This window comes from Cygnus olor, chromosome 1 (genome assembly GCF_009769625.2).
Source record: "Cygnus olor isolate bCygOlo1 chromosome 1, bCygOlo1.pri.v2, whole genome shotgun sequence".
Classification (NCBI taxonomy): Eukaryota; Metazoa; Chordata; class Aves; order Anseriformes; family Anatidae; genus Cygnus; species Cygnus olor.
The window spans coordinates 202,687,543-202,714,033 of NC_049169.1; the positions used below are offsets into that span (position 1 = coordinate 202,687,543).

Consider the following 26,491-nt stretch of genomic DNA (forward strand, 5'->3'; position numbering starts at 1 on the left):
CAATTAATTCTTTAAATTTAAGTTTCCAGAATAACCTTCAGTAGAAAGCCAGGTGTGTGAATGTATGGTAAAATCACAGGCAAAGTACTGCTCTACTTTCAGGCCATACCTGATTATATCTCACAATATAACCATGCATGAACATGTCTAAGACAACAGCTATTGCACAAAAGCCTGAGCAAAATCTGACTGTCAGCAACAGCAAGGAAACTTAAAGCAATTTCTAAACAACATTGCTCAGATTGTAACTGTTGGATGATCTTCACATGAAGAACTGTTTTTCTGAAGGCAAATTCCACTTATTTCTCAGCTAGAAAAACATCTTTCTTGGGTTGTCTTTAATGCACTTGCAATTCAGAGGCATTAAGCCAATATTCAATGCAATTTCAGCCTGCATGCACTCTGAAGTCATGCACACTGCCACCTGCATTTCCTTCCTGTTCCAGTATATTCCTAGTGATACAATACTTTTCTTACATGGTTGGGGCTGTATTTTCAACCAGTTGTGGTTATGGTAGATAAGCAAATCTCAGAAGCCCCTCTGCCAGACACTTAAACAGGAGGAACAGAAAGATAAACTGAAGCCAAATATACCAGAAGTTACAAATTCCCTCAGAGAAATGGAGTCCAGAGATACTTTGCTCCTGTATCCAAACCTTAATTTCATAAGGCCTTTGTTGAGGGATTAAATTTCAGCACTGGTCTTACAATGTCTTTTTTTTTTTTTCTAATTACTATTATAACAAAAAACACAAAACTGTCATGAATCATCTTATTCATTGACTTGGGTCTGGCAGAGAATAGTACCAGCTGCTTCAGAAGAAAGGGCAAGAAATCAGAACAACAGGAGAATAACTTATTTAGTTTGTACTTTGGAGCATGGAGACCATATTTTGAAATCATATGTCACTTTTCCAGTTTTATTCCTCCTTTTTTTTTTTTTTTTTTTTTGTCTTTCCAAACTCTCAGTATCCAGTATTTTGTCACTGAGATCCACTGATGGGCTGTTGCTTTCAATAACATCTCCTTTCATCAGTCTTAGGAGTGTTGCCTTTCAGCCTCACTGAAGGTCCCTTTGTTGGAAAGCGTAGGAAAACTTCAGGACAGGAAGAAAGTGTTCTGCTTAGTGCTATGACCTGTTAATTCATCTATTTACTAAACATAACAGCCTTAATCTTTAAAATCTCTAATCCTGAAAGCCTTTATTCACTAGTGACCTTCATATAAAGAAGAGGTGATAAATTTTCAGATAGGTACTGTAGGTTTGCTCTTGCTCTAGACTGATAACATTTTGGATCCAACAAGCAATTACAGAAAGGGGGAAAATGCCTCCTGTTTATTTATTTTTAATTTAACCAGGAATTGGTATTTCCTGTTAAAGAAAGGGAGAAGAGCAACGAAACTTCTTCCCTGGAAGAAGGGATTAAACAGAGCAAAATAAAGTCTTCCCAGATGGTCAGGAAGAAGTGATCAGCAAAGGAGCTTAGTTATTTGAGGGGAACAATTGCTGAATATAGGAAAGATTAAAAAACACGGGATGCTGTTTTCCACTTGGTGAGGTGTTCTATTACTAGAGGCTCACGCAAGAATGGAAGTGATATGCTGTACCAGTATGGCGAGGGAAAGGCAAAGGGCACAGTGGCACATCTCACTGAAATGATGAAGAAGGAGAAACGGTGGGCCCAGGGTTGGACTGGAGATGGAGGCTGGGGGAATATGGTAGTGAGGTCACCACCATAGCACTGAAAAACCACCCTACAATGGATGTGGGTCCAAAATTAGAACCTGTTATTATCTTGGCCTTCCTGCTATAATTTTCTTCAATAAGAAATGCATTGAGGTAGCATGGATAGAGCATTGTTTTGATAAAGCATTGCCTTAAACTCACTATATAAAGTCAAAGTCTCAGAGGGTACAGCAGTCAGTTTCTGAGAGCCACAGAAAGGAAAAAAAAAATAAATAAAAAATGGAGTAAAACCTTGGAAGAAGATCTAGAAGATTTGAAACAGTAAGGGTAGCAATTTTTGAGCTGTTTCCCAAGGTACCCAGTGAATGATATGCACTGCAAGGGAAACAGGCAGTATTTCAATGAGAAAATATCACTGGAGGAATCAGAGACTGTGTTGAAAAGTATTGCTCCATAGATAAGTTTGATGTGAAGCCAAGAACTAGCATCAAATGTCAGTTGTGGAGAGATTGTACATGTGTGAAAAAGAGACAGTCATGGCAGATGCAATTTAGACATAATAAAACTGAAACAAATAAGATCAGAATAAGCCAGGGAAACCCAGAAGTGACTCATTGCTGTTTACAGTTTGCAAAGAGAAACAAGAGGTATTGCTTCTGGGGTCCTGAGGAGGGGATGAGGGGGTGTTCTATGCAGTTAAGTGCAAGATCTGTGCCGAGGGGCCTTGTCCTTTGAGGGTTAAGCAGTCTGTGTAGTCTGTAATTTGGAAAAGTTATTACAATTACTTTTCTATTCTCCTTGCAACACAAAATTGGTTATAGGTTACACATCGCCTTAATCTGCATAACATTCAGGACGTTGCTTCTGCAGCCCTTCATGTGCAAGGCTGCAGTCAGCTTTTCCCTTTGACACATCCCACCTACCACCCCTGGTTGCTGTACCTTGTCTCTTGTTTTCCAGCATTTGAATTGCTTTTGCTTCCCCTCACCATTTTCCACTACTTGGACCCTAGATTTTGGTTTGTACTAGGGATGATGGTAGATAGTATCAGTAAAAAATAGTCATTAGACAGTAATTAATTGTTTCCAATAAGGTACATGCACAAAGCTTAAGAGTTCTTCAACGTCTCCGCCTGATCAGCTGGTACTCCAGTCAACTCTGGTGGTGTAAGAAGCAAGAAAACAAAACAAAAAAAAAAAAAAAGGAAAAAAAGGAAAAAAAAAAGGAAAAAAAGGTAAGGGGAGGAAGTGAAATTGAGAAGGCTGGTAAACTATGAAGCCGTTTGGAAAAGATACTCAGGGAACACCCGATGCACTGGAGAAGACACCAAGTAGGGAATGCCCTTCTGGGGATACCCCTACCACTTCTCTTCCTGTCCAGCTGTTGGGAAAACTCTTCCTTTTCTCTTTTCTCTCTTTATCTCTCTTTTTTTCTTTTTTTCTTTTTTTTCTTTTTTTTTTTCTTTTTTTTCTTTTTTTTTTCTTTTTCTTCTGTTAGAGTTGATGTTTGCCACCAGCTATGGACCACACAAAAAATACTTTTTCACCTTTGTTTGATCTTGCTTTGTGCAACAACATCCTGATGGGGAGCAATACATCCATTCATGATTTATTAGCCTGTCAAAAAATCTTTAAAATTTTTCTGTATTAAATGTATGAATTCCCATAAAAACAGAAGACAGCAATCATTCTCCCTTAGCTTAATACCATTAAAAACAATTTCATAGCAACTACCTACAGGTTGCATTCAACTCTGAGCTCTTTTTTAGGTTGAGAAATCCTGCATTTTCTGTGTGAGAAGGAGTGACATAAATATTCACTTAAATGTCAAAACTTTGTGAAAGTTGATCTGTTTAGAAGATCATGTCAACATTTAAATCTAGCTAGGGGGTAATCTCAGGGTCAAGTTAGATGTTTCAGTCAGATGGCTAATGGTAATTAGATCTTCACAAATCCCCTAGTAACCAGCTTCTGACAACTTCTGACAAGTTGGTAATTATCTTAAACAGTCCCTGACACTTGAATTGCTTGCTAATTTTACCACTTATAGAGACATGGCAAATGTACAGTGGACGTATTGTACAAATATTTGTTAATTAATCCTCACAAAATATCCCCCTAAGATACATTAGTGTCTCCATTACTTCTATTAGCATTTTCTGGTGAATCAGTGGAAGCAGTTCAGATCTTCTAGGGTCACATCTACACTTCTGCACCCATGCTCAGTCTTTCTTCTTGCATTTCTAGCTATGTTTATCCCTGAAATGATCCTATAGTTTTAGGTCCCTTTTGAGGTTTATGATACTGATCAGCTGGACAACTGTGAGTGTTTTATTTTGGGTAAGCCGAACTGGTTTCCCTAGTTACCTAGTTTTACTGACTCAGAGAGACCAAGCTCAGAGGAAGATCCTCTGTCTCAAAAATACCGAAATCTTGCTGTCTGACATGAGAGTCAAATTTCACTCGATGTACATGGCCCATCTCTCTTTTTGTGATGCCTTTGCAGCACCTGCCTACTCTACAAAAGTGCCACAGCTCTCAGAAAAGAGCCTGACCTAATAGTGTTCTCCTCAATTTGATCTCACATAATTTTAAAGCGACTAAAATAAAATATAACAATTGAACATCACTGAAATAATGGCCTGATGTACCAGATGGGCAAGAGGGAAACATGCTGCAAACAGTTCAGTTCAATTACTCACTGCTTATTTTTTGTATATTAATTAAGTAATTTAGAAGCAAGAACCGAGACAAAAACAAAGGAAAACAAATCAGATGATCTCATTGTCCTGCTAGCTCTTGCTCTTGCCTCATCTCCAGAGTGTCTTGGCTGACCCTTCACAACAGTTTGCTCCTCTTCCCACAGTTTTATGTCTTCCATTACATGTAAAAAGAAAGAAAAAAACCTGCCTGACCAACATTAGCAATCCCATCCTTGCTGCTTTGTAGGATTAGTTTGACCAGATGGAAATGTCTACAACAGAGAGACCTACATCTCAGCTAGTCACCTAAGCTCTCTCTGGTAAATGGAGAGAAACTGGCACTTTCAGGCCACAATTAATCTCATCCCCGTGTAGATATTTAAACTAGGTCATATGAATCATGCATCAGAAGAGACAATTCCTCTCTACTGACACTAAAGGGAGCCTGAAATCACTAGATACAGATGTTTACATCGGTTATGTCTAAAGTTAAGTGAGCTGAATGCCACCTGAGTTCTTTAGATTGCTCTCTTGCTTGAAAGGCAAAATGCCTTATATTCACTTCCCTGTTATGCACATGGTTAGAAACACGTACATGTCCTTCCTCTCCCCTCTTTTAAGAACTCAAGCATTACAAGAGATATATGAATGTATCCACAGGATTCACTACAAAAAAAACAGGTTTTCATAAGAAATTAATAACATCTCAAAACATCATTACGTTCACAAGGAAAAGAGCAAAGCCCTGCCCCTGAGGAGGAACAGCCCCAAGCATGAGGACATGCTGGGGGCCACCCAGTTGGGCAGCAGCTCCCAAAAAAGGGCCTGGGAGTCCTGGTGGGCACCAGGCTGAACGTGAGCCAGCAATGGGCCCTTGCCACTAAGAAGGCTGATGGTATTCTGGGCTGCATGAGGCAAAGCATGGCCAGCAGGCCGAGGGAGGTGATCCTGCTCCTCTGCTCAGCACTGGTGAGGCCACACGTGGAGTGCTGGGTCCAGTGCTGGGCCTCCAGTGCAAGAGAGACCTGGGCATACTGGAGAAAACTCAGCGAAGGGCCACCAAGGTGATCAAGGAAGTGGAGTATCTCTGCTGTGAGGAGAGGCTGAGAGAGTTGGCACTTTTTAGCTTAGAGAAGAGATTTAGCAGGCATTTCATCAATGTCTATAAATACTGGAAGAGAGGGTGCAAAGAGGACGGAACCAGGCTCTGTTCAGCGGTGGCCGGTTCCAGGACATGAGGCATGCCTAATAAAATTATGCCTCATATAATGTCTAGTCACTGAGTTACTAACCTTGATCATAGCTATGATAATCTAAGGATATAAGTGAAGTGAAAGGGCAGCATGCACCTAAAAGTGCTTCCACTGTTTCAACCACTGGACAAGGTCCCATAAAACAAACCACCTCTTCCCCACAAGCTTTGTTTTCATCATAATTTCTCTCTTCACTTTTCCATTTTATCTGGAAGATCTCTGTTTTGCAAGATCAACCTTTCAAAAGAGTTCCTGACTTTTGCTTAGTGCTCAGACAAATTTCTAAACAGGGACATAAACAAGGACTGGGGTTAAGAGATTAATTCCTTGGAATTTCTATTATGCTATTTATGCCTTTTTTTTTTTTTTTTTTTTTTTTTTTACAGGGAATTAACATGAAATTGCTGATCAAATATATATTAGCAAAGATCTGAAGGAAAGAAATATATGTAATGGCAGGTTAATGGAAAACAGATCCTGTCAAACTAACTAACATGCTATCTGTTCTCAGATGGGATTACAAATTTGGGTGACAATGGTAACAATATTGATATAATATACTTAGACTTCTGTAAATCATTTGACATGGTGCTACATGACATTTTATTAAAAACAAAATCAAAATAGCGCTTTAAATGGATTAAAAAGTGTCTAACTGACAGGATTCAGATTGTAATTGCAAAGAGGGCAGTTCATCAGCTTTGTCTAGTGGGCTCCTCAGGGACTGGTGCTGGCCTTATGCTTTTTAACTGTTGATCAGTCGGGGAGAATTACTGATCAGACTTAGCAATGACAGAAAAAAAGTAGTGCGGTAACTGGTGCAGAGAACAGGTCACCGCTACTGACCAATGTATTCTTTAATACAGACAGCAATAAAGTCCTAAGTCTACGAATAAAGAAAGCAAACCTTCCTCACAGGAACTTTTCAAACAGGCAGGGTCTGCTATTAGGCAAATGGGAACTCTAGTAGATAGAGGCCAGAACGGGAACTCCCAGTGCAGCAATGTGGTTGAAGGACTTGATGTAACCCTGGACATACACACAGGTATCTTTAGTGAGAGCTGGGACATTTATTACGTCTGCATAGGGCTGCAACTGTTCTGAAGCTGCACATGTGGCATGCACAGATCAAGAAGCCTGCTGTGAAACTCGAGACAGCTCAAAAAGACCTCAAAGGCAAGTCAAAAGACAAGTCAGGTGAGGGATGAGAGTGCTGGCAATCATGCTTTGTAGTAAAAGGTGCCAGGAGCACCGTTAATTTACTTAGTCAAAAAGATGATTAGGTGATGCCTTCACCACAGCCTAGAGCAACATGGGGCGAATAAGCCTTTGCAGTGGACGCTTCAGTCCAGTGGACTTCAGTCCAGTGGTTTAAAATGTAGCAAAAAAATGAAAGTGACCCAAAAGCTGGAAGCTGAGTCTAGATTAATTCAGACTAAAAATATGTCATACATCTGCAAATGACTGATTAACCCCTGGAATAATACACTTGTGAAAGCTTCTTCCTCATCAGAAATTACACAACAGAGACTTTTCTTTTTTTTTTTCTTTTTTTTTTATCTAAAAGGTATGGCAGGTGCCAACAGATGTATCCTTGAAACAATTCATGATAGCATTGCAGTCTGCGCTATCAGACTAGATTAATAATGATTGTTCTGTCTCACTTGAAAACTTGGCCACTTATTTTTGTTTGCAAATGAAAACCAAAGTTTTGAAAACAAATCTGGATCAGGCTGAAAATCCTGTCCAAAATATCTGCAGATATGTGTGAAGTAACTATCATATTTTTCTTCATCTGTCCTGCAACTTGGACGAAAATGCTTTTTGGAGTTTTACTCCTACAGTTAATCTGCCTTTCCTAAGGTTTTAATGATCCTCTGTGCCATCAAAGGAAGGCAAGCCTTTCCAATTACTTCTCTTTAGAGATTTCAGTTTGAAATTTGAGGGTTTTACTGCTTTGGTGAAGATGAGACAAAAATGAAAAAATGCTTGTGCTCAGGTTTCTTTGATTTGTTTTTGTGGATTTCAGATTTTATTCTACTTGTCTTCCCAGAAGAACTATGGAAGCTGCACAGTTATCGGGAGAATTTATACTATTTCACTCACTTACACTCAGATCTCTCTGGAGACACAAAGGAAAAATCAGCCACCCCTGAGAAAACAGAGATGGCTACGCTTTTAGTAATTTTTTAATGTTGTCATTATGGAGTTTCTGTATTAGTCATTAATCCATAGTTATCACTCATTATTTTGGCACTGGGACACAGTGGAATGCAGACTGCTTGAATGTGCTCCAGAGCTCATTTCACCAGTGTGTGTCCACAACTGAAAAAATAGCAATTCTTTTTGATTTTGGCATCTCTACATCCAAAAGACACTTTCCTTGTCTCTCGTTGTCTGTAAGGATAGCATGGAAAGAAGGTAGTGGGGATTTCCTCCTCCCAGAGCAGGTACAATCATTTCATACATTCACCCTGTGCCAAAAACCTGGGGGACTGGATAGGAACACATCTCAGCATGTCCAAAATACATATACTGCCACATATATTGTAGCGGTAAGAGAGGACACACCTGTGAAGACTAGCCCTGGAAAATGCAACACTTGTTCAACCACAGAACCCAGAATATCTTTATCCAACTTAGCGTGAGCAAATGGGACAGAGGGAAGATGAAGTTAGAAGCGTATGTAGATAGAAGCTAACCATGAGACATTGTTGGGCAACCTTTAATTGTTGCTAGCTATTATCAGCTCCATCCATCATTGATTAATTCTGCACTTCTCCCCATCACGGTGATAGCAGTCACAGAGTTTCCCAAGAAAAAGAAAACCTTACTTTTGCCTGAGTCCAACATTTTGTATGCAGCATTGTTGTCAAGATTGTTGATCTAATTTCTCTGCAATCTCATAAAAATCAAAGAGGCACTGGCATCTTTAGTACCCAGGGCAAGCCTATCAGTGGTGATTTAACAGCAGAGTATTTCACTTTTCATCACTTTTATATAAACATAAAATTGTCAAATAGAGACATGATATTATATTCTAGTTAGTTGCATATATTAAAAACCCAACAAATTTAAATACGCTTACATTCCTAGATCTTTTCAATTCTCCCTTAACAAAAAGGCCAATTATATATCTCTGATAAACATAGCACATCAGATAAGCTCTAATGAGCCCACATTAAAATGGGAGATACAAAATAGAACTGAAATAATATTATTGGTACTAGCATGTATCCAGAAATTTCTGAATGAAGAATGAAGAGTGCCCAGCTTCTGTATCTTCCAGACAATATTTTTGTGACCAACTCTTCTAAATTTAGAAAAGTACCCCATATCCCCATAGCGTAACATTTGTATTTGCTTAATGTTCATAAAGAATTCTGTCATAGTTGTGGATTTAATTCTTTATACTGTGCTCCTCATCTTATCATCTCTGTACCAATTCACCCATTTATAATGGCCTTTCAGGGAATATTATTCTGGCATATAGGTTAAGTATAGTTCCAATCTTACTATATCCAGAAAACCAGAGCTGCTGCTGTGTTATTAATTTATTCTAATTACTGCTTTCATTTATTACTTGTTATGACCATGTACTGTAAATCAACACTTGCAGCTGGGTGGAGAGGTAAAGTACATACTTAGGCATTACAAATGCTTGCAAATCTGGGCAAGGTTGATTTCAGAAGTTGAAAAAATCAATCTTAAGGATTCAAATTATGCATTTCTTAAGCGGAAAGAACTACTGTTTGAACTGTGTGAGACTTGATTCAGATCTCCTATTAACATGACTGGTGTGATTGCAAAAACTAGGCCATAAATGAGAACTTTATCTTCCTGCCCATAAGTGTGGGCAGTAGCAGTATATTTTAGTAACAGGTACAGCAAGCTACCAAAAGAAAGAAATGCTGCAGTGTTATTACTGTTGTAATTTTGAGAGAGCTCTCTTTGTAGGAGCTTGTCCAAGAGATCAGTAACCTCTTTTTTTGCAATGAGTTCTCTCTTCACCAAAATTCTGTTTTTATTTATTAAAAGGATAACAGCAATACAAACAGCTCAGTTGTTTTTAGCTCTCACGGCCATATCCCACAGGTATTAGACAAATCCCTTATAAAGTTCACGGTCTTGCTTATTTTATAGTCTAGGCAAGCATTTTATAATCAGACAAGATATATTAAAGAAATTCAACTAAATATTCACAACCTACATAAGATTATCCTATTCCTCACGTCAAATCTCTTAGGGTAGAAATTCCACACCAAATTTATTTGCTTTCTAGTATTAACCTACATTTTGTCTTGGTGTCCTACAGTACTAGAGGAACCATGCTCTGACCTGCCACTTGATTTATCGTTATGACTATGCTGGTATGAGCACAGTGAGTCAGACTGTGTCAGACTTTATCGGACTTACAAAAAGGAATAAACTCAAATAAAAACGTCCCCTGAGTAGAACAGTTGAAGAGTAAATTTTTAATTAAATTAGAGAAAGTGAGAAGCCAGTCTTTCTTGTTTATTTCTTTTAAAATATTACATCAAAGCCATTCATGTGACTTCTGAACTGTTCTTCACTTAATAGAGAGGTGCTAGAGGATGGTGTGTGGTAGAAGACTTAAAGGAGGAAAATACGCATAAGAAAACAGGGACCATGTCTGGAAGTCTGTGAGAGCTGTGAGTCCAAATCTCTTTGATTTCTTTATAAATGCCAGACTTCACCCCCCATTTGCAAATACCATAAGTCTACAGAAGAACATGGTTTGGCAATACAGGTCCAAGTCTGAAACATTCAGAAACTCTTTTCATAGAATCAATGAATCATAGAATCATAGAATCATAGAATCACGACTTCCTTTGGAAGAACAGAACAAGTCTTGGAACAGGTGGTGATATATGTGATACACACAATTATGTGGAAAAATCATTAGTATATACTAGGAGAGAGGGAGAATTCACAGAATCATATGATAACATGATAGTTTGGGCTGGAAGGGACCTTAAAGCCCCTCCAGTTCAACCCCCCTGCCATGGGCAGGGACACTTCCCACCAGACCAGGTTGCTTAAAGCCCCATCCAGTCTGGCCTTGAACACTGCCAGGGATGGGGCATCCACAGCTTCTCTGAGCAACCTGTTCCACTGCCTCACCTCCCTCTGAGTGAAGAATTTTTCCTAATATCTAATCAAAATCTACCCTTTTCTAGTAGATTTAGATTAGATATTAAGAAGAAATTACAGCCGCGCGTAAAAACATAGAAGTTAGTAGCTCAGTTGGCTTTTGCAATGCTTTATGGCTTTTGGAAATGAAACACTGTTATTTATTACTATGATTCTTCTGCCTTTATTAACCCACAAGATAACATTGCAACTGGAAGCTGCTCAGTTAAGATAATAACTTATGGTTTTGAAACACAGGCGGGACAAGAGGACGAACAGAGAAAGCTAAAGGATTAAACGACACCAGATTCCAGCATCCTCCATGGGCCCTGGCCATACATCATTTCCCCCCTCGACAGGTCCTCTTCATCATCTGAGATCCTCAAAAAGTGACAATTCATAGGTCAAAATTTCAGCTATAAATTGTATCATGATTACAATTTGACAGGCTAGCATGATCTTTTAGCTGAAGCATAGGCTGGGGAATGTATAGAGGGAATACAGAGGAATGTATGTAGAATAGTTCTGTCACCACCACTGTGACCCAAAGTTTGCAGTCAGAACAAAGAAAGGTGCTTAGTTAACCCAGTGTTCAGGCAGGAGCTCAGTTCGGTAAGGTGCCAACTACATCCGCTAATATGAAGACAGCCTTAAATTCCTGCTGAACTAACCTGGGAAACCTTTGACACTTCAAAGGGTATGGATCTGAATTCATAAAAAAACCCACACGATCTTTACACTTAGCTCTGACGGCCCCAAAGCCAGTGCTGACTGTTGCTGAGAATGAGGTACCCAGTGCTCACATCAAGTCCCATGTTAAAGTACAAATGAAAGAAATCAGCTCTTCTTCCCAAATTCCCAGAAGCACCAGCTGTGCCTCCAGTAAGACCCTCAAACTGCCAACCAGAAATAGCAGCCCAGATTCACAATAAAATCCGTCAGAACTACACATACAGTTCATAAAGGGAAAGGAAAGGAAAAACTCTTTCAGACTTTCAAGAAAAACAAGACCCTGGCCAATAAAAGTTTTTAAAGTTTGTCTCAGGCTGTGCAACCTAAATATTTGCAGCGTTTCCCATATTTTTACAAGAAAAACTGCTAATACTGAGAGAATTTGAAATACTTATCTGTGCCAAGAACCAAAAGTTTTTAATGGCAACCACTAAAATCATTTGCATTTGAATACAGAAAGTATTTTCAATACACAGTGGGCACAATTGCAACTTCAAACATTTGATACTGGACAGCCCCATGCCACAATCCGCTCCTGAGACTCAGTCTCATGGAAAATACCACAACATATTTAACTGCCGCAGATAGTGGGAGATTTTCGGGCACACTGCACATTTATACAAGAGCACTTCTGATCTTGGAGGCACTGCCTTTAGATTATAATTCACTGACTTCTGCGTTTATTTATGCTAACTTCCACTGAGGTACAAAATTGTGTATATATGAGAGCAAGAAAGAGATGAGTTAAAAATACAGTATTTTAATAATATTGTCTCTCATAAACAGGCAATGTTAAGCAGTAGTTAGATTATTTTCTTTAAAAAAAATCAAGCTGAATTTCATTTTTAAAGTGTAGGTCTGGAGAAATTCTGATAGAGAAAGATATTTTGCTCATAACTTCTCAGATATCTTTCTCCCTTTTAAAACCACTGACTTTGCTTCTGCTCAGGCAGGGAAAAGCAATTATTCACACAGGCAGGTACGTGTTCGTGGTCTGTACTATTCTTTAGTTAACTGTAAAAATAGACTTTGATTAAGAATGCATGGGGTAGACTTCTAAGTCTGCATATGCCAACCAACTTCACACGGGCAGTTTCAGATAGACTGGCAATCAAGAAGCAAGAGTCCTACCTTGAACTTGAAAAATCTGCTTTCTCTAAAGCCATAAACTGCAGCTGCCATCAGAAACAGACCCAATTGCTTTTCTTTTTCACTTTCCAGGGCAAGCGAATCTATTTCCTGTTACAGCCTGTACTTATAGTTTAATTCTATCTTATGACTTAAAGACTAAAATATTTGAGAACCACTAAGATTTTTCCACCCATTTAAAAGGGGAAAAATACAAAACTCAAAACAGATGTTTTATAATGTATTTCATTTATTTTGGCCACCCATAAAGCTGTGGCTTATGTTAGTGCCAACCAAGTTAAAAGCAACAGAGTTCTTCAGAAACACTGTGTAATACATTTTAGACTGACCAGGCATGGGGAGCACCTTTCAATAAACTCCTATTTAATAAGTAATTTTTCATGTCAGAAAAAATAATTTAGGAATTGCTGAAGGTGTCAGTGGCATTGCCATACTTGGGCAATTCCTCCAGGGATGTGCAAACTTTATGCAGTTTTTCTATGTTATTATACCCCAGTGCATGTCTTGGAAAGCAGATGACCAATGTATACATTGAAAACAGATGGGTTAGATGAAATTAGAACAACTGAGGACAATGTCCTTAGAACAACATCATGTAAACAACAGTCAGTATGTTGATATTGTATCTCAAACAACTATTCCAGAGACATTTAACACCTAAGGTCCCAACAAATTAAAGCTATCTTATCCAAACAATCATCAGACTTGGGCTAGTACAAATCTTTCACTTTTTTTTTCTGTGTTTATGAATGAAAGCAAAAACATTTCAGAAGCTGAACCCATGAGAATCCTAACAGTTGCTGTGGTACTTACTGATAAGGTATCTCTTGGAAATTACAGTAAAAAGAGTCATGTTGAAATTTCTCCTGTACCTATTCTTATTTAGACTGAGAAATCAATGCTCAACAACAGACCCACTTCAGTAGAACACCTTCAGCACAGTACTGCAGGCTGGGGGACGAAATGAACAATAAAGAATGGTTGGTCTCAAAACATTTCTTTATTGACAATTTACTGCACAGAACACAGGGCTTATAATGTGGGTATGATTTACTAACCTGCCAAAAACATTATAGGGAAAGCATAAGGAAAGGACAACAGCTGTATTTTAACAAGGCAGCAGCATTAAAAGTTTTAATCTGTATTTCTTGGCTTGCTATCCAAATATTCAAAGAAGATATATTTTTCACCTTCCTCCTCAGAAGAGACACAAAAAGTGAATTTCAAAAGTTAATTAGAAAGTAATAATGTGAAAGCTTAGCAATTCAGTACAGCAACCAGCAGTACAGACTTCGACCACATACATAGGACCAGATTCTTAGAATGTGAGCTTCTAAAGAAAACTACTTTGTAATCAAATAGCAATTAAATTATTTTCACCTAATAAGTAAATATGAAGTTCATTATTATCAAACCAAGTGCAAATACAGAAAACTCACTTTAATTCAGAGGCATGCATAAAGCAGTTTAAAAACAAAATATCCTTTACAAGTATTTCTCCAGGTAAAACAGTTTAGCCATCATTTGCCAGCGCTTTCCTTTTCAGACAGACACACTCATCTGAACTTGAAAGAGCCAGAATGCCGAAAGTACCTCCCCAATATGTTGACTGAGGACTGTAATTCATCTAAATTATGCAACTGGATTCCCACAGCTGGCCCACAGCTTGGCTTAGAGCTCTATTCAATGCCAATGATCCTGTCTGCTAATATTGTCCTACTTGCAGAGAAGGTAATACATCCAGCAACTTATATTGAAGTTCTGACATTAATTAACAGAGCAAGCAAATGTTGACATGACTGACAAACACTGGTTAATAGTTACTGCGAGACCAGTGCTGCCAGCTGGCATTTTTCTGTAACACTTTGCAATAATAATCTCTTGTTTATTTCTTAGGATATTGCTTATAATTTGTTTGTAGGCATTTTTTTTCAAGTGAGAAACAAATCAGGACACAAAGCCAAAAGCAGACACAGCAGCAAGACCCCGATTTTCAGACAAGTAATCAACAAGAAAGCATGCAAGCAGCATCACTTGGAGGATGCATGGGGGACAAGAGTATAGGAATTCTTATCCTATATAAAGCAATGTAACTTTGCACAAACAGCCTTTGGCTTCTTGTCTCTGGCCTACCTGGACAGTAACAAAACATATTTATCAGATCATACAAGCCTAGAACCTGAGCTGCAAGCAGTTAAAAACTGAAGGTCACTATGCTGCAAAATTAAAACATGCTCCTATGCTTTAGCAACACAGACAACGATAAAACAAAGCCTCTACAACCACCTGTAATAATATGCCTGTTCAGCTAGCAATTCCAAAGTCCTCAGCAGCACAAGGTAGACATTTTCTGCAGCTGGTTTTACATGTACATTCCTGCCAAATTGTTGTCTCGTCTCCTCTTACCTTCACATTAGTCCGGAGTGCACAGTAACATGCAAAAAACATTGCAGTAAACAAGGAGCATATGGACCAGTATTCAGCGTCTCTGCTCTGCACAAACGGTACACACACGATCCCGAGCATGTGCTACTAAGGAGCATCCGTTCCCTCTGTCAGTTTGAAAATGCATTGATCTCTGTTTTTCTGACTACAAAAAGACATGTCTTGAAGGCACTGAGTGAAAGCTACATATCTCTTCATCGACTATATATAGCAATATGCCAGTAATTTCAATTAGCAGAGAATTCAGCATCTGAAACTTGGACCTCAGTTGCTTTTCCTTCCAGCATTTTAAATTCAGGGGGGAAAAAGGAGGGGGAACTCACCCAGAGGGGAAAGGTGAGGAATTAAAATGTAAGCAGGGAGTTACTTATATTTCCCCCTGGCTTTGATGTTTTTCTTTTCAATATTTTACAAACGTTATACATAGAAAATGAAGAAAGGTTTGTCTGCCAATTCTCAAATTTACTGTAGATTCTGCACTGTTTCTGTCTGGTCTTGTTAAAGATGCAGCATCCCTTTTAACAAAGACAACGTCATCAATCATGACAGATTCAACATGTTCTACTTACAAATACAGTCTCTGATTAAGGACAATGGCTGGCTGGCTTATTAACGTTTCCTCAAATGCAAGTTCAGTCCCCTGTGCTAATCTATTTTTAAATAAAAAGTCCCACCTACTCCTTCACTTCCATTTAATAAAAATGCAGCGGACTACTTCTAAAGATCCTGTATTGCATTGTGCTCCTAGCTAAAACACTGGACATAGGTTTCAAACTGCTTGCTTTCTTGCTGGGATTAGAAGCACAGAGAAAAAAATAAAATCAAAGCAGGAAAATCCTGGAGAAGGATGTGCCCTCACATTTGTAACTACATATTCTGAATTTAAAATGCTCAAATATCGTCCAGAAGGAGGGAACTCAGAACCTAGCCAGAAGGCAAAGCTTTAATTCACATGCACAAAAATAAGATCAAACCACTTCTTTTACTCCTGTTAACCGCTGGGATGCTACAAATTAACTGATTGTTTACTAGACTGCAGGAACAGAAAGTCAAAGACTCAACTCTGTTTACAGCACCAGGAACCACCGATATTCATACTGAATTATGAAGCAGCCTTCAGGAATAAAATCCAAAAAGAACCTCTGCTTTTTTTCACTGCAGCAGATACTGTGGGAGGCAGAGTGGAAAAGGCTTTACTACCTCCTTCTCCATCAGCATTGAGCAGTTTGTGTAGGATAAGCATAACTTAATAGAAATATCTGCAGTGACTTTTAGGATTTCTTTAAATAATGCTTTATGTAAACCCCCAGAAACCTGCAGAAATACAGAAGTCCTATCAAAGTCAGTGGGTATCTTTCTGTGGGCAATGAGGTGAAGAAGCTTAAAGAGAAGGGCATGCATTTAAAGAAGAAAACCAGGGGGAGGGGAGAGACGGCAGGGTTTTTTCCAACATCTTCCTAAAGACGAGCTCTCAGAAACTGTCGTCAACTCCAAGTGAACAGCTATTTTTAGCCTGTCATTGTTTGTGCCTTTTTTTAGGAATGAAAAAGGCAGTCGTGTTTAAAGCTAGATACTGCTCTATAATGTGTCCTAAGACAGCTACTTAATTTGATCCCCAGCTCCATCTGTCATACAAATTAAGTAATTAGTAATCACAACCATCTTTGACACAAGCAATGACTTCCAGAACAAAAAGGATGAACCCTCTTCTTAAATCTAATTCTGCAACTTCTATTAGTAATTAAACCGGGGTCCAGATAACCAGGATATCCCAAAGTTATGATAATTCAGACTCTGGCTGCAGCAATATTTACCCAATAAGCTAAAACACAGTAACCCATTGCTCAGCAAAAGCATGGGAGAATTAATTGATGATTTTTTTTTTTCTGACAGTCTTCAAGTGAAGAGAAAGGGAAGGAGATCATAGTTTATTTTGCAGTACAGTACATTAACAATTAAAATTTAGCATCTAAGTCATCGAAAAAATATCACATATCTTGGGGAATTGTGATCCACTGGAGAAATGAAATTCAAAAAGCAAAGATGAATAGATGCATAGTCCTGAACAGCAAGGCAAGGCTCAGGCAAGCATGTAGCTGCATATGAAAATCAAATTCAAGTCTCTTTTCTGCCAAAGGAATTACACGAGGTTTCAGTCAGCAGAGTCTCTGAAATAACTTTCTACTTCATGATCCTAAAAAGTTAATGTTTTTGTATTTAAGCAAACAAACCCAATGTGAGGAAAACAGGGATCTTACAAAAAGAAAGCAGAGATGTGTAACCATATGACTCCCAAGCGATAACCTGTATAAAAGACATCAGATATATTTAGGAAAACAAGAAGTAATGCTGTCCCAAAGTCTTCACTCAGGAAATCCCATGACTCCTGAGTGTCTGTGAGGAAAAGTTATCTAGGAAATTACAGACCCTGACCCTCGTAACACTGTGCCAGTGAAAAGGGAAGACTCCCAGCCATGCCTCCTATAATAACTGTGGGACATTTGAGAATTTGATGGAAAATTGAAACCTCTGTACAAGCCAGCAAGGTATTACTTTGATAGCAGACCAACTTAACACATTTAGCAGGGGCTACTTCAGGTAATCTGCACAAGCAGATCCCTGCAGAGTTTCTTCACCTCTGCCAAAACATTTCTTATTGCAGCAGTCTAATTTTTAAAGGCAGAGTTCTCATAAAGGAACATACAACATTTTATTATGACTAATAGCTACTCAAAAGCATCAAATATTGGTGATATTTGCTGTCCTTGATATACAGGTGACAACAATGAGCGAGGAAAAAGCTTTGCCTGAGTCTGCCAGACATGCCAAAAATAGCAGAGCATTTCAAGTGCTCAGGGCCTCTTTAAAAGGGAGACCACAGGGAAGAACCCCATGGATGAAAGAGATTACTCCATTAAAAATAAAAAAATAATAATAATAAAAAAATCTAAGTTAGGCCTGAAAACAGTAGAGAGCCAGTAGTCCAAAAAAAGCCACATTACAGACCCTCTTTAAAAGACACACAACTCGTGACCTGAATATTCTTATATGACGGAAACCACTGAAGCTTTTATCTCGAACTGTGAAGTTTCAGCATACTTTATCCTCCTGTGCCAAAGGAGGGTGAAAGGAAGCATTTGCAAGGAAATCCTGGTTGTCTGCGGGGGTTCAAAGCGAGCAGAGGGCCTGTGCTGGACCTGGATCTCAGGAGGCCCTGAGGGCAAGCTGCTTCTGAGGAGTGAGGTAGGGACAGGCCTTCTGCTGCAGTCACCCCACTGGCTCCTCTGACAACTGCAGCAGAGTGAAACATCACTATCACTGCCCAGAAGAAGAGTAATAGGAGCCAGTAGTAGTAGCAGTAGTAGTAGTAGTAGCAGCAGCAGCAGCAGCAGCAACAGCAGCAGTAGTAGTAGAAATGATCTATTGCTGTTGCATCTCAAAGCTGTGGCCAAGGACCCCCACTATCCAAAGCAGGACAAAGCAGGCAGTACATGGAAAACCTCATAGGAAAACAATGAAACCATGTAATATTTTCATCCTCTGCAGCCTAGACCATTTTCAGTTTTTTTTTTTTTCCCAAGCATCATGGAAGTGGTGATATTTTAAAGAAGAGGAACAATAAAACCAACAGACTAAAAATTCAGTGAAGAAAGCAATGCTCTCCAGTGTTTGCTCCACTGTAGTGCAAAGTGCCTCACTTCACTTAAGTAGCATATTTGTGGGTAAATGTTATAAATTGTTTTTAAAGATCTTGCTGATTAAAGACAGACTTTATGATCACCCTCTGATGATCACATCAGGGAAATAAAGGGAAAGCAGAAAAACCGGAAAAGAGAGGGGTTAAGGACTGAAGAAGATGGTGTGTTGTTCTCCGAATGGACAGAGGAAGAGGGAGAAATGACAGTCCTGTCCTCTAAGCCACTGACTTTCATCAGCCATGGGTGCAATTCTATATCTTTTTGCAGTGTTGCTGGAGGTACTGGCTTGTGCAGTCATGGCACTATGGCTACAGTCATGCTCCATCACACCCTGCCTTTGCGCACTGCAGTGATACCACCCATACAGCACTCCAGTCCTGCATTGGCTAAACACATCTGATTTCAGCACATGAGTTTTAAACTGGAAGGATTTTACTCATTTCACCATTTCTGAGATTTTAAATAGTCATGAAAATGTGGTTTTCCACAGCTACAGAAGTTCATGACACTGAAAATCTCCATGTCTGAGGGTGGGATAGTGAAGAAAGCATTATTACAGACTGCAGGTCTAGGGTGCTGTAGGATCTATGGTTTCTAAATGGAAAAACACAGCTGACTCCCAAAGAGTGGATTAAGTCTATGGGGCACCTGGAAACAAATGCAGAATGGAGAATGTGGACTAAAAGCCACGATTGGCAAGAAGGTTTGCTTAGGCTTTCCCTTATAAGTGCAACAGTAATGTTTAGTAAAATGTAACAGACAGAAGAACTAAATCAGCAGTTTGAGCTCAGCAAATCCTAAAATGTACAGAAAGAGAAACAAAAAAGGCTGAATGGATTATTTGCAAACTTTCATCGTCAGTATTGTAAACATCTCTCTGGCACCCTGGCATTCTGATGGAAAAGTTGCTGAGTCAAATGTTCTTCTTCACTTCCAGGCCAGTAAACAGCAAAGACCTTCCCCTGGGCAGATTTAACTGAAGCCACAGCTTTCCTGAAAACGTTCTATTTCCTTTTTCCTGCACAATCTTGTTAATACAATTGTCTCATTCTTGAGCATTTAATACTTTTCTCCATAATGTCCCAGCTTTCTGCTTTCTGTCCTTTGTGGTTGCATACAGGAAGGTTTTGATGGTAGATATGAGAAAAACATATAATTTACTCAGAAACTATTACTTCTCAATATTAAATTTATACATATTTTATGAACCAAGCCTTTGTAGTTACTATTTCAAAACAAGCCATAAAACCATTTATAATAAGCAAATCTGAAGAAAGTATATGGCCAAATAATAAATAAAATTAAGCGAAGAATGGCCCAGTCTGGTGAGCCTTCTCTCTCTGAATTTCTCAGGAAAGGTCATTGCTTCCAATGACCCTAAAACTGAATACTGCAAGAAAAAACAGAGGTCCAGAAATAAGGAATTGGACTGAGCTTCACAAAACATCTTGGGTTACTCAAAGCCCAAGGGGTAGGTGCTGAGCTCTGCTCTCTCGGGACAGCGACAGGACCCAAGGGAACGGCATGGAGCTGGGACAGGGGAGGGTCAGGATGCATGTTAGGAAAAGGTTCTTCACTGACAGGGTGGTTGGGCACTGGGACAGGCTGCCCAGGTCATGGCACTGAGCCTGCTGGAGTTCAAGTGTTTGGACAACTCTCTCAGACATAGGGTCTGTTTTTGGGGTGGTCTTGTGTGGAGATGGGGGTTGGACTCCCATCCCAGATGATCCCATGATCCCAGAGGGTCCCTTCCAACTCAGGATATTCTATGATTATATGATTTTTCCTCTGTTGTACCTGTAACGTCTGGACCAGGTTTATTTAATACCTCATCCTACCCAGCTGAGTGAGAAGACCTGACTCTATGATCACCTACATTGAGAGACCCAGGCTTGAGAAGCTAAAGACAAGGTGAAAAGCCCAGATGATTAGAGGTCTACACTTTTTTTTTTTTCCCCATAAAAATAAACATCATTTATCATGATTGTTTAGAAAACTTGGAGAAAATGAAACTTAGGGAAAAAGTCTATCTTTTCATAGTTTACCATCACTCCCCAATTATGAATTAATGTTTTACTTTTATAATTTATTAACTAGAATTTATGAACTAAACTAATTCATTTAAGCATAAAATCCATATTTCCATGGTAACAGCATGAATGAAGGAGGAATGAACCTCCAAAGTTCAACAGCATTTATTACAGTACTTAAAAATAAACCTCCAACAATTTTCATCTAGGAAATCGCTGTAGTGTTTTTGTATGAAAATAAATAAATAAATAAAGCTCTTATTGTAAATTTGTATAAGAACAACTTGATTTTGTATTGTACTTGATAAAGACCTGTACGTGTCAAAACACCTAGGATTTTCTTTTCTGTACTGTGATTTTAGCAGAGGAAAATGTTAAAAGGGAACATATTGTTAGATTGAGAAATATGATATAAAATTTAGTAACAGTGGAAGTAACCTATGTTTTCATGAAAACACAGGTTTGGGTTTTATTGGCGTAGCCAGTATTTTCATTACACAAGGAAAGTGCTAGATTTTACAATACCTGGAGAGTACAATGATGGATATTCATCAGCCATGCTCTATTCCTCTTCATTCAACTGATAGCTTTTATTAGCTTAATATGTTAATAAACCTCACCTAGAAATCTGATCAATGAGATAAATATCTTATTTTGAAAATATCTTTAAATTTAACCAGTTCTTAAAAAGTTATTTCAAATCTGCATAGCATTTTAACACAAAGTATAATTAATTAGTGAAACTATTTAGAAGGCTTTTGTAACATTTTCTAAATTTTAATGATTTCAAATCAAGGTTCAAGATATTTCCAGAATGCTTATGAGCTAAAAGCATATTATTGGGCTAAATAAAAAATAGATAGGCAACTCTATTAATCTAACCAATGGTTTTCTTACTTTGGAAGATAAAATAGTATTTAAAATAAGTATATTACAAAAATTAAGGAGGAGAAAACTCCTCTTGGAGAGAACCCACTTTGAGATACAGGCTAATAAATCAAAATAATGTGCTTCTGCAGGTGGAAATATATGGTTGCCGTGCTAATCAGAGCTTTCACAAATGCAGTTTGCAAATTACAGAATCCAAGTATGTTTAAATCGGATATCCATATTACCTATGTATAACTGTACACCTAATATTACAAAAATGCCTGTCAGCAACCTACCTCTGTGAAAGCCAGTGATGCATGCTATATATGTATCTCATCTGGGAGCTGTGACTCCAACATTTGAAGACACCTTGCCAACCTAGATACTTTTTCCTCTGGAAATAATCCTCAGACTAAGACAAAATTATCTTGGCAGGAACAATGGCATCAGCAAAAACAACTACCATGACTGATTGAGATTTTTCCTGTAGATTTTTACCAATGATTTCATTAATTACCTCAGCTCCTCTTTTACCTGTCAAGTCAAAATATTTTCAGCTTTATTTCCCTTCCAGTAATCCCTACAGACCTGTTTCATTTTTTTAAACACAAATTAACTAAAGAAAATTCTAAAGGTGTTTGTCTTTCTCAAAAACAGCACTTTCACCTGTGTCCTGTCTGTTCATTACTCTACCACCACCACTGATGGCTGTTAATTGCACTGCCCTGTTGAAGTCTTGTGTCCAGGAACACTAGTGCCATGAGAAAAAGATTTTATTCTCCATTGCCTACTGTCACTTATAAACTGATGCCACTCTGCTGTTGCTGGTGTCTTACAGCAGGTGTGATGCAATTTTACTCATCTCCACTAAGCACTCAGAATGAGCTTTATAACTTAGGCACCACTGAAAATTGAGGAATTTATACTGATATATATATATACACACACACATATATGCACATACATCTAAATACAAAATAGCAATCAACCTTTTCGAACCAATAAGAGGTTAATTTCCACATACAAGCATAATAAGAACAGATCACTCTTCTTCCTTCCCCCCTCTCTGCTACATCCCCCTATCCCTCCTACACCACAATTGCAATATTATTTCTAAATTGCTAAAATAAGGTGAATGATATCTTCTTTCCCTGTGAGATCAAGCAAGATTCCTAAAACAAAATTATTCCTCAGCAGCAAGTATCTACATCTGCTAAATCATGTCCAGTTAATCAGACAATATGGGTTTGAATCCACTGTTATTTTGTACATCTATGCTGCTGTTCCTGCAAATGGATGCTGAGAAGACCTGTCTCAGTAGTTTCCAACTGCTGGACTCATGAAAAAAGCTTTATAACTTTTATATATATATATATATATATATATTTTATATATATATATTCACACTGTCCAGTGACAACAGATACTGATTGACCCACTACTGCCGCTACTGTTATTCTAGGTTCAAGGAAACACATTACTTTGGATGCCAGGGACAAGGTATGATTATTGTTTTCTGGATACCAGATTCTGCAATGACTTGAGTTGTGGAGATTTTGGAAAAAAAAGAAAGAAAAAAAAAAGAAAAAAAAAGACTATATAAACAATATTATGTAGAATATTAATATGTAATACTAGTTTAATATTGTAAAGCAAATGTAAATGACGACAGAACTAATGCATTTCACTATGCAAAATGAGTCTACTAAGTCAAAATGATTCAACTTTTTATATCATGGAAAATGATTTTCAACATTTTCAATATGTTGCATGCCTGAAGATAAACTTTTACACTGATATTATCTAAGCAATAATATTATTTCCAAACAGTTAAAGAAATTTTTTTCACTGATACTATTTAACAGATTCTATTTCCAAGCAGTTAGAGGTGTACTTCTAAAATACCAGGCCTTACACATTTCTTCCAGAGATGTCCTCTTCTCACTTCAATATTCCCCTGTGTCACATGAAGTGAAGATCAGATAAATTCAGAGAATGTCTCCAGTTGAAATATCTTATAAAATGCAAATTACTGCTATAATCTGTCAGTATTTCACAAGCTAACTGACTTTTGCACTGTTTCTCTGTAACCATTTATAAAAGCTAGAGGCTCGGGCAATCTTTCTGGCTATGAGGCTGTCTACAAACATTTTGTTATTGTATCTATTTGCAAAATTATTCTCTAAATGTAGTACACAGGGTCAATATCTCTTTTGAATGGAGGACAAGACTGAATGAGACATGCGTGCTGACAGCAGAACATCAATTGACAACAGTCATATTTATCTAAGAGGAAAATTTTTTGTTCCCTTAATCCTTCAGTTAAATAGTTTTACAAATAGCACTCCCCTTGACCCAAAGCATGCCCCATTTTGCATATTAACAAAAAAATAAGCATCAAATCTCTCAGGAAAACAAAGCTAGTCTACTGTCAGTAGCTAGAGTCTACTGTCAGTCATACTATGAGCAACCTTTTTCATTCCAGTAGGGTCATAAAGATCTACAGTCCTATAAAATACGAGAATCTGGGCCAAAGAATAAATAAAGTATGATATATGCTGAGTGAAAAATTACCTCTACTGAAGCCAACACTAAAAACCACCTTATTAATTTCAATTAATTTTATTCATGTTCTTCAACATATAAAATGAATGTTAATGCACATGCTGTGCTATTGAGTTTGTATGTAAAACTCAGTTATAAGAAATCAGCCCTCATAGTTCTTCCGTACCTTCAGCCCAAGCATGGTTTCCTAATTTGGTTCCTACGGGAAGTGTACTCCCATAAACATTACAGAAATCACGGAAAGTATATAAATCAGTGGAGATTGCTCGGAATTTCAGGGAGTTTGGTCCTGATTTCAGTGATAGATACATTGTGTAGGTCTCTAAGGGACGTACATTTGAAGGGCAGGTGGGCAGGAGATACTTCAGTTTGCATTTATCCATCAGAATCAAGGAAAGGTCACCAAGAGTTGTTTGTTAGTGACTCAGAAAGACAAGTCAAGCTGGACTATGAACGGATTTTTCTCTTATCATAAGAGAGGAGGATAGGAGGATTTGTTGTGAGAAGTGACATGTCTAGAAAATAGAAGGCGGCATTTGAGCTAGTCTCTTGTGAGCTGGAGAGATGTGATACCGCTGTGGATTTTTATTTCTTTTAATCTAAGTCTGAGGAGAAAGAAATAGGTGAAATAAATAAAATAAACATACACCATAGGAAGGGCTTTTTTCCATCCTCCACCAAACCAACACAGGAATGTAGTTCATCTCCCCACCTTTGATGATTCTTGGTCCTTCACAAAACCTGTGATGTAACAAGGTAATGAGAATTAAATTTAATGTTTGACAAGGAATATGTTTATGTGAATGCATATGTTTACCATTTTTAATGATAAAAATGTATCTCTCTAAACACAATTTTGGAAATCTGCTATTAAGGGATGCTGCTGGCCTACACAATGCTATTGGAAAAACAGGCCAAACCACAAAATGCAGTAAATGGGTAGATGATTGTTGCCTGCTGATTTCTGCAGAGTTCTGGCCAGGAAGTCAGGCTAGATGATAGCCCAGGTCTTCTAGCCCAAATCCAGCTGTATCTCCTTGCTAATCCAAACCAAAAAAAATAAAAAAAAATAAAAAAAAAAGGCACAAGACTGGAACGATCTGGAAAAGCTTGCAACTCCCCAGTTCTTACTGTCTGTACCAGAAAGCTGTTGTTTCATACTTTTGCTTTGCATTGTTCTCTGCTTCTCCCCCTGTGTTTTCTATAAATAGTGGAATTTCATGCCAATTTGCAAGAAAGATTTTTGTAAGAGATGCAGAAATTCTGAAGCTATAAATGAAACTGTAAAACTCAAAATTAAGCTATGCTCAAACTAAGCTCAGAAATGTTGGCCACTTGCTATAATTAAAATTTTCAAACATTTCTTGATACTTCTTGATACATTTGTTTGCTCTGTCATTTGACAGCCCTCTGCACTGAAATAGCTTGTTGAATATTTTAGAATCAACATCACAGGACCACCGCTTCAGTGAAAGAACTATAATTAATTTTTCACAAGTGCATAATTTCAGGGCATTGTGAAATACAACTTTAGTGGGTTTCTTTGTGCAGCAGTGTTCTTATGTCATACTGAACAGATGTGTCTATGGCAACATATTCCTATTATCATTGATCTTATCTAACTTCATCTCTGAATTTTATTTTTATTTTTAGATAATGAGAACAAATTCAATGCTAATTTTTAAAATCAGAATGAAAATTGAAGTTTATGCATAAAGCATCCTATGCTTTTATATTACCCTAAACAGCTCAAATAGGTAAAACCTTTTTTTGTATTATTAAAACCAGGAAACATTTGAGACCAAAACAGATCACAATTTACTTTTCATTTCCTGGCTACTGCTACTACACAGATGATCCATTTATTCATTATTTCATTACTGAATAGCAAACAGTGTAAATTAGAATGTTATTTCTCTATACTAGAAGGGAAACTGGCAGCAGTCAGAGATTGCACTGGGGGCCAGAGCTCTCAGGATCTCTCTTTCAGCTTACGAGGTGTGGTAAACAGCTCTACCTCTCAGTTTACTCATCTGTGAACTGGTATTTATGGTATTGTTCCCAGTAAGCATTCTCAGGATCATAGAATCATAGAACGGCTTGGGCTGGAAGGGACCTTAAAGATCATCTAACTCCAAACCCCCTGCCATAGGCAGGGATGCCACCCACTAGATCAGGTTGGCCAAGGCCCCATCCAGACTGGCCTT

The 26,491-nt window shown here is 38.1% G+C and overlaps 1 protein-coding gene and 1 long non-coding RNA gene across 2 annotated transcripts in view; both read right to left on the minus strand.

Moving 5' to 3' along the window:
- DLG2 (discs large MAGUK scaffold protein 2) overlaps positions 1 to 26,491 on the minus strand; it is a 1,015,643-nt gene that overhangs the window by 734,987 nt on the left and 254,165 nt on the right.
- Positions 24,932 to 26,491, minus strand: part of LOC121063700 — a 95,841-nt gene continuing 94,281 nt past the window's right edge. The window contains exon 3 of the long non-coding RNA XR_005816149.1: positions 24,932 to 25,025. This is a non-coding gene — a long non-coding RNA (uncharacterized LOC121063700). The remainder of the gene's footprint in view (positions 25,026 to 26,491) is intronic.